Source organism: Lygodium microphyllum, chromosome 4, assembly GCF_053477565.2.
Source record: "Lygodium microphyllum isolate KBCC chromosome 4, Lygodium_microphyllum_v1.1.10, whole genome shotgun sequence".
Lineage (NCBI taxonomy): Eukaryota > Viridiplantae > Streptophyta > Polypodiopsida > Schizaeales > Lygodiaceae > Lygodium > Lygodium microphyllum.
This window is the reverse complement of record NC_141138.1, coordinates 152,853,299-152,861,337: the sequence shown is the minus strand read 5'-3', so window position 1 is coordinate 152,861,337 and position 8,039 is coordinate 152,853,299. Positions and strand designations below refer to the sequence as shown.

General features: G+C 40.8%; 1 pseudogene; it reads left to right on the top strand.

Moving 5' to 3' along the window:
• Positions 1-1,837: 1,837 nt before the first annotated feature.
• Positions 1,838-2,329, top strand: LOC148037786 (peptidyl-prolyl cis-trans isomerase CYP19-4 pseudogene; annotated as a pseudogene).
• The last annotated feature ends 5,710 nt before the right edge of the window (positions 2,330-8,039 follow it).

Sequence of the window (8,039 nt, the reverse complement as noted above, 5' to 3'; positions counted from 1 at the left end):
ACATTGTGAAGAGGAACTATGGTGGCAAGCTAACAGTTGATCAGACAGATATGAGGATTTAGTTTGTTGCATGCATGCTGATAGTAGTGAAATATGAGGAAATTTGTGTTCCACAAGTAGAAGAATTCTGCTACATTACTGAAAGAGGCAACCACTCTCTGCATGTGAAGTTTTTTTTTATCTCTATCGCATTCAAACATTGAGCTCCTTTGGAACAATCTTTGTGATTATTATTTTTTCGCCAACAGCTTACTTTCTAAGGCAATCTCCTTCCCATTCTCATGCGATTCAAGACCCGTATGAGCAACTACATTTAGCAGGAGAGCCATGCCCTTGATGGCATCAAGACTGTAAGCTCACCAAGATACATGCAGAGAAGTTGAGATTCAAGGTCCCCCCATTTGGTTGTGTGCCAGAGCTCCTGTAAGACATATTCAATTGATTTCCTAAAGTGTAGTGATTTAGTTGCAAAGCTAAGGCATGGCACTTTGATTCTCTTGATAGTGGCACTTATATGCTCATGTTGGTGTGAAGATATTTATGCAAGTGGAAATGGTACTCACGGGGTATGCCTATGCCTTTGATTGGCAATCTTGGTAATGATGCTTATGATCGGTCTTGAGAAGTCATGTTTGGTAAGGTTATGCTCTTGTTGGGAATGTATTAGCCCTAATCAGCAAGGATTTGGTTCATATTGGCAATAGTTCGCATGATGGAGCCCCAAGAGGGACACCAAGGAAAAGGGAATTCTCTTGCAAGAAAATCTATCTTGTAACATCAACAAGCTTGTTTATCATGTTTCATATGATCACAATGAAGAAAATAACACTAGGCACAACAAATCTTCATACAGCATCATGTAGATCTCCCACGGTTTTGATAGAATCAACCATATTCTTCAATATCTTCACAACATCCATCAATAGAACAAAGAAAGCAAAGGAATACACCATCTTTGAATGGAAATACATCACATAGTATTCATCTTCAATATCTTCATAGTCTTCTATCTCAATCTCTCATATACAATCACTCTGCTTCAGTTGAATTGGCTATCTCTGACTCTCCCTCTCTCTCTCCATCAATAATACATCATATCCTCACTACAATCTCTCAAAATCACTCTCAATAATCCTTCTTAGGTCGTGGATACCCCTCCAAAGAGGTATGTCTGATATGAAGAGTCACCAAAGCCACTACAGTATCCTTTCATAGCTCACTACTGTCACTTCACTCTAGTCTTCACTTGAGTCTTTGGCAGCTACTTCTTCCACTTGTTTCAGCTCTTTAGCACTTGTATTCACCTCTTTCCAAGGCTAGAAAACTTTCCCAAGCTACACTCTCATCCATCAGAACACATACAGAAGCATACAGAACAGTCATAGAATAGCTACAGTACAGAACAGAACTGAAATGAACTGAACAGAAGCTTTACAGAAGACCTACAAGCTGCGAGGGCATAGTAGAGGGTTTGGAGGAGCAGGAGTTGGAGGTGGCCGTTGAATGTTTCTCCATCTGCAGAGGGAGCTACTGCCATCCCAGCTAGACCGGTTGGCATGCAGAAAGTACTGAACAAGGGGTACTTAGATTTGAGAAATCCATCTGTTTCTCAGTCGGTAAAGAGCTTTGATTGGCTGGCTCAATTGCAATCTGGGAGGTCTGCATATTCAAGGGCAAGTTTCCTTGTGCTTTTACAGATTCATGTAACGAAGTGCTCAGGTTGAAGAATGCCAGTTAAAGGAAGTTGTTGTTCAGCTTTTGACATTGATGAATTGTTGCCAGCGATTGTCTTGGTGTTGGCATGGTTTCTTAACGCATGAAATGACATAACTTGTTCATTCTGGGCTTGTATGGGAAAGCGGTACCAAAGATTGCAGAAAATTTTCGAGCGCTCTGCACAGGGGAAAAAGGAACATGAGCTAGTGGTAACCCACTCCATTTCAAGGGATCAAAATTTCATAGAATTATTCCAAGCTTCATGACTCACAGTGGTGACTTCACCCTTGGTGATGGTAGAGGTGGGGAGTCCATTTATGGAACGAAGTTTGCTGATGAGAATTTCAAGCTCAAGCATATTGGTCTAGGTGTTTTATCCATGGCCAATGCGGGTCCCAATACCAACGGGTCTCAATTTTTCATAACTACAGTTAAAACAAGTTGGTTGGATGGTCGGCATGTGGTGTTTGGAAAGGTTATAAGTGGGATGGATGTGGTGTATAAAGTGGAAGTAGAGGGTACACAAAGTGGGGCTCCTAAGCGGAAAATGACTATTGCAGACAGTGGAGAACTTCCTCTATCAAGTGGTAGTCATGCTTTAATTGCAAAATAGTCTCTATCGATTTCTCGGTTCAGGGTTTGGGTGACAAACTCAATGATTCATTTGAGTTTGTGACAAAAAATCCCTTTAAAATTTGTGAGCAAACATTTGTTTCTGATCGAGCTATTGCACTAACTAGCTCAAAATGGGATGTTCAGGACAGAAACCTGCTATTCGAACATTCTAATGTTCTTCTGAGTGTGTTGTTTTCTACATTTTGATAGTCAGAAGCTCCTTTTAGGCAGCTCACTATCCACATGAGTTGACAAAGGTCTTGGTGTGACTAATGAAAACCAATTGAGATAGCATTTGCTCCACTATATGTACTTCCCTTTTTGGCCACAACTATTTGAAATGCAAACTGCAGGTCTGTGAAAGTCAGATTTTTAGTTTGTTGGAGGTACATTGTGAAGAGGAACTATGGTGGCAAGCTAACAGTTGATCAGACAGATATGAGGATTTAGTTTGTTGCATGCATGCTGATAGTAGTGAAATATGAGGAAATTTGTGTTCCACAAGTAGAAGAATTCTGCTACATTACTGAAAGAGGCAACCACTCTCTGCATGTGAAGATTTTTTTTATCTCTATCGCATTCAAACATTGAGCTCCTTTGGAACAATCTTTGTGATTATTATTTTTTCGCCAACAGCTTACTTTCTAAGGCAATCTCCTTCCCATTCTCATGCGATTCAAGACCCGTATGAGCAACTACATTTAGCAGGAGAGCCATGCCCTTGATGGCATCAAGACTGTAAGCTCACCAAGATACATGCAGAGAAGTTGAGATTCTAGGCCCCCCATTTGGTTGTGTGCCAGAGCTCCTGTAAGACATATTCAATTGATTTCCTAAAGTGTAGTGATTTAGTTGCAAAGCTAAGGCATGGCACTTTGATTCTCTTGATAGTGGCACTTATATGCTCATGTTGGTGTGAAGATATTTATGCAAGTGGAAATGGTACTCACGGGGTATGCCTATGCCTTTGATTGGCAATCTTGGTAATGATGCTTATGATCGGTCTTGAGATGTCATGTTTGGTAAGGTTATGCTCTTGTTGGGAATGTATTAGCCCTAATCAGCAAGGATTTGGTTCATATTGGCAATAGTTCGCATGATGGAGCCCCAAGAGGAACACCAAGGAAAAGGGAATTCTCTTGCAAGAAAATCTATCTTGTAACATCAACAAGCTTGTTTATCATGTTTCATATGATCACAATGAAGAAAATAACACTAGGCACAACAAATCTTCATACAGCATCATGTAGATCTCCCACGGTTTTGATAGAATCAACCATATTCTTCAATATCTTCACAACATCCATCAATAGAACAAAGAAAGCAAAGGAATACACCATCTTTGAATGGAAATACATCACATAGTATTCATCTTCAATATCTTCATAGTCTTCTATCTCAATCTCTCATATACAATCACTCTGCTTCAGTAGAATTGGCTATCTCTGACTCTCTCTCTCTCTCCATCAATAATACATCATATCCCCACTACAATCTCTCAAAATCACTCTCAATAATCCTTCTTAGGTCGTGGATACCCCTCCAAAGAGGTATGTCTGATATGAAGAGTCACCAGAGCCACTACAGTATCCTTTCATAGCTCACTACTGTCACTTCACTCTAGTCTTCACTTGAGTCTTTGGTAGCTACTTCTTCCACTTGTTTAAGCTCTTTTGCACTTGTATTCACCTCTTTCCAAGGCTAGAAAACTTTCCCAAGCTACACTCTCATCCATCAGAACACATACAGAAGCATACAGAACAGTCACAGAATAGCTACAGTACAGAACAGAACAGAACAGAAGCTTTACAGAAGACCTACAAAAGGTTACAGAAGATCATCAAAACCACATAACTCATTCTCAAATCATTCCAAACTCTCAAAAACTACTCAATAAACTTTCACAAGATCTCAATCTTCATCAATCAATACTCTATCCCTCCTTACAGAAGACAATCAGAACAAAACAGAACAAAACAGAAGGTATACAGAACCCATCAGAACCTATCAGAACATCACAGAACCACCAACAAACATCATGAACTTCCAAAACACCATCATTATCATCCAAAACACTCTCAAACCGCTTCTAAACCAATCAATCATCTCATAAAATCAACCATTCAGCTCTCAAAAACAACAAAAATCAGCCAAAAAACAAGTCATTTCAACACTCAACATATCCCCACACTTAGAAAAGAAGCGTCCTCGCGACCCAAGAAAAAGGGAATACAAGTTCAGGAAAAAGCTCAACTTTGATCGTCAATATCTCCTCAAAAAGAATCCATCCACCACGACCCCAACTTATAACCTGTTTTTAATATAAAAATACAACGAAAGGAAAACCCTTTATACATTAACACCGCTTATCAAACTAAAAATCACAACAAATTTGTAAAGGAATTTAAAAGTTTGCTTCTTCTTCATCAGCATCAGCTTCAACTCTCCAACCACGACCCCATGACCACAAATCTCCAAAATGTAGCTTGTACACGAAATCCAATAGGAAACCACCACGTTCGTATTACATAAATGAACTCACAACACAAATACTAATACACAACACAACCATCTGAATGACTCCTTCAAAAAGAGAGTTGTTCATTAAAAAGCTTCCACCATACATTGGAAAGGTATCAATGAAGATGATCCCTCTTAAAAGATTGATGTTGTCGAAAATGATCCATAGATAAGGATTCGTCTACAAAGTTTTTAGGAGGATTTTGAAAAAATTGGAGACAGCACATCCTTTCCAATAGGACCAGGTATCTGCTAGGCAAACAGAGGGCATGAAAATACAATATATCCAGCTGTTGGGAATCAATAGTCACATTGACATTCATGCACAACTTTGGAATAGGCTTGGAATCATTATGAGAGTGCCTATGCATATACGCCAGGTACCAAGCAAAGTGAGCAGTTAATCTCACTGAAGGATCTGCAGACTGTGAATACTGCTAGGCAAAATGAACATAGTTCTGATAAGCTTGACTGGAAGCTGTCCATTCTCCTGGAATTACTGGCCAATTAATCTGAGGTCCTGTAAGGCAATCATCCGAACTCCATCCCCTTCTTCTGGAAATCTGATTATCAAACCCTTCACAGTCACTAACCAACTGAGGTGGTTGAGATATAGAAGTGTTAGGAGAGGGTAGTGGAATAAGGAAAAGTGGATGAAGGGAGGGATAGGAAAAATCATAAAAAGAAGAAAAGGTTAAAGAAGGAGTGGCAGAAATTTGGAGGGAATCACTAAGGAAGGGTGTTAACTGATAAATAGGAAATGTGGAGGGTACATTAATGGAGGGAGAAGGACAGGGTGGAGAAGGGGAAAATACCCGATCCTCAATAAAGGAACAGTAAGTAAAAATGGGAATTTGAGGGAAAGATGAAGGTTGGAAAAGAAGGGGTAAAATTGTTGTGGAATTAGATTGACAAAGGGAAAGATATATAGCATAGCAGTGAGCCATTTGTTGGTAATAGAGGAGGGTAGGAACAGAAGGTCCTAAGAGAGATCGTCTATGATAGGCATCAAAGAAGGTAGCATCAAATGGATTATGTTTTGAAAGATAGGCTAAGAGATCCATCCTCAGTTGATTAGTACTCTGGGCAAAGGTAGGAGCTGTGTTTTATCTTTGATTTAGGACCACCGAATCAATCATGGGATGCCACGAATTATCATGACAATCAGCTACTTTGGAGGAATAACTCTGAAACATGTCAGCTATGCGCAACTCCAAATGATTAAGATACAAAACAGCCTGTAAGACCACATCCCCCACATACCATGCCATATCCACCTCATCTGGAATTAACAAGTCTCCCCGTAGATACATGTACGACATCAACATGGTATCTGGTGTGACAGAATCTTCAAACACCATTCTGACTACCTCTGTCAACAACTCAGCAGACCAAGCCCCACTCCAGCCATCCTCTGGAAGAGGTAAATCCATCGTGGAAAGCTTCATGTAGAAGACCAACTTCTGTAAGTGGTAGTGGACAAAGAAAGAATGGTCTGGTGAGACATATTCCTGAAACTGCTCCAAGGTAGACCATAACAAGTCCATTCGAGACTGCAATCTTTCCACTTTATCTTGGAATAGAGGGCACAAAGTAGCCTATCTCTGAAGAGCAGCCAAGTTCTGCTGTGAAAGAGAAGGAATCAAGGGAACATTAGGGCTTGGAGGAACAGGGCAGGACTTTGCAAGTTGATCTTGCAATTGCTTGATTTGGGAGGCTTGGTTGGCCACTGTGTCATTAGCAATCTGTAAAGCTGAAAGTTTTTCATCTAAGATAGCTTGGAACTCCTTCGCTTCTCTGGACATCCTCTCCTTCTCTTCTGAAAGGCTAGTAACCTGGGATTGAGCCTCTAGTAACTAGATCTTCAAAGAAGAAATCTCATCGCTTTGGGTGGCAACCAGTTGGGTTTGTTGTTCCATTTGCTTAAATAAATCTGCTAGGGTATCCTTAGCAGAAGCTAACTCAAATGTTTCCTTATGCAACTGGTCCTGAGACTGCATGAGCTCTTCATAAAAAGACGCGTACAGCTGTTGAACACAGGCTGTCACTAACAACTCAATGGAACTTTGAATATCTTTACAGAGGAAAGGAATTGCATCTCCTGAGATGAGATTGTTCAGGGAGGGAACTGAGATGTCCAATGATACTTCTCGATGTGCTCTGAACAGGTTAGTACAAGTGAGATACCCAGGGAGTTCACTGCCAGAGGTAGTAGGGATAGGTACTGAAGGAAGTACGGAAGGAGCTTTATCCGCTACCCGCTTCAAGCATTTGCGCTGTATGACCAGGGGAGGCGAAGAATCATCATCCTCTATGTCAATAGGTTCGGACTCATCTGAAGGTGGAGGAGGAGGTATTGGATCTGATGAAGGAGGAGGAGGCACAGTCTTCTGTAAACCTGAATAGGTCAAGAAGGCAGACAAATATGATCCATATGTGACATTGGTAACATTACCCCTAATGACTTTGATGAAATGCTGATCCATTTTAGTGAGGAGGTAAGTGCTCCAATCAATAGCAACTCCTTTCAACACCATCCTGGAAGCTATAAAAAGCTCTTTGGACAAGTACTGGGATGGCGTTTTGGCAGGCATAAACCTGTCCTGGAGAAACTGACAGATCGTCTTCCATACGGGATCAGTGATCATAGAAAAAGAAACTCCTGAAGAGTTTATCACCTTCTTAACATCTAGCATTTCTCTTGTCTGCTTTTGCAATAGCTTCAGAATCTCTTCATTAGAGAAAAGCTGACGAGTGGTCACAAAAGGTTCACCTTTGAAGGGTAGAGATAGAGCCTTCCCTAAGCCTCGAGGTGTCAAAGTCATAGAAATGCCCTGGACTAATCCTGTCTTCTTACTGTAAGAGGCCAGGAACTCATCACATAATGACGGATCCTCTGGAAGCAGGGGAAAAGAAGTAGCCACAAAAGCAGCAAGTCCCGCCTTCATGAGAGGCTCAAAAGTAAGTAGGGAAGAGTAATCCCGACTAACTAATGGGACGTACTGGATAGGGGGAGGAGCATGAGAAGGCGCCATTCAGATGGGTACACACACACCACAAACACAGACAATCAAGAAGAATGTCTGCAAAGCAACAGACAAAAACCAAGGATAAGAGAACAACCAAAACAATAAAACGTGACTTGACCAACTAACCCCAAGCAAACCACAATCTAGAAAAAATTCGAC